Source organism: Mandrillus leucophaeus, unplaced genomic scaffold, assembly GCF_000951045.1.
Source record: "Mandrillus leucophaeus isolate KB7577 unplaced genomic scaffold, Mleu.le_1.0 Scaffold118, whole genome shotgun sequence".
Taxonomy (NCBI): Eukaryota; Metazoa; Chordata; class Mammalia; order Primates; family Cercopithecidae; genus Mandrillus; species Mandrillus leucophaeus.
The window spans coordinates 539888-541202 of record NW_012100098.1 but is presented as its reverse complement, the minus strand read 5'-3'; the positions used below and the strand labels follow the sequence as shown (position 1 = coordinate 541202).

At 46.7% G+C, this 1315-nt stretch overlaps 1 protein-coding gene across 1 annotated transcript in view; it reads left to right on the top strand.

Moving 5' to 3' along the window:
• KRT18 (keratin 18, type I) overlaps nucleotides 1–1315 on the top strand; it is a gene marked incomplete at its 3' end in the record, with an annotated part of 14628 nt that overhangs the window by 12470 nt on the left and 843 nt on the right. The gene's annotated exons all lie outside the window — the stretch shown is intronic.

Here is a 1315-nt window from a genome sequence, read left to right as displayed (position 1 = left end):
AAAAATTAGCCAGGCGTGGTGGCGGGTGCCTGTAGTCCCAGCTACTCGGGAGGCTGAGGCAGGAGAATGGCGTGAACTCGGGAGGTGGAGCTTGCAGTGAGCTGAGATCACTCCACTGCACTCCACCCTGGGTGACAGAGCGAGACTCCATCTCAAAAAAAAAAAAAAAAAAAAAAGTTATGTCTTGGACACCTTTCTGAATCAGTATGCATAGACCTGCCCCATTCATTTGAGTAGCTGCTTAGTACTCTACTGCGTGGAGTACAAATTAATTAACCTAACCTAGGTCTTCAAGTGATGCATATCTTCATCTTTTTTTTTTTTTTTTTTTTTCTTTTTGAGACAGAATCTCGCTCTGTCGCCCAGGCTGGAGTACAGTGGCACAATCTTGGCTCACTGCAACCTCCGCCTCCTGGGTTCAAGTGATTCTCCTGCCTCAGCCTCCCGAGTATCTGGGATTACAGGCACCTGCCACCATGCCCGGCTAATTTTTTGTATCTTTTAGTAGAGATGGGGTTTCACATGTTGGTTAGGCTGGTCTTAAACTCCTGACCTCGTGATCCACCCGCCTCGGCCTCCCAAAGTGCTGGGATTATAGGTGTGAGCCACCACCCCCGGCCATTTTGATCTTTGGTAGTTTTGTTTTTGCAAAAAACAGACACCAGCCAACATTATAGGATGCACAGCTGATTGAAGGTAAAACAGGAAGTCTCTTGGGAGCCTGAGCAGTACTTGCAGCTGAGTCAAGCTGATCAGAGTAATCCAAGACGATGCACCTGATACGATTAGCCCTCCCATTCGACAAAGTCTCACAGTTCCCAGGGCGCTTATGCATTTGATCCTCATTACAATCCTGTGAGGTATGCAAGGCAGTGGGTATTATTGGCTCTGGCTCTGAGAGTTGGACACTGAGGTCCACAGGCATCATGCGACTTGTCTGAGGTCACAGAGCTGGAAGCTTAAAGCAGGAACCATATCTTCAGTTTCCCAGTCTGTAGGTCTTTCCTCTGTGTGCTATAACTTAACTGCACAGGCTGCACATTAGACTCCCTGGGAAGCTTTACAAACAATACTGAGGCCCGGGTTCCAGCACCAGAGATTCTGATTCAGGTGTTTGGAGGGCAGGACTCGGCAAATGTTTGAAAAGCTCCCTAGGTGACTCCAATAGGCAGGCAAGGTTGGGGACCAGACCCAAGCTGTACCTGGGATTTGCAGCACGACATTCCTTCCTGATTCAGATCATGGTTGTGTCTGATTTATTTATTTATTTATTTGTTTGTTTATTTATTTACTTACTTACCTTTTTTTTTTTTTT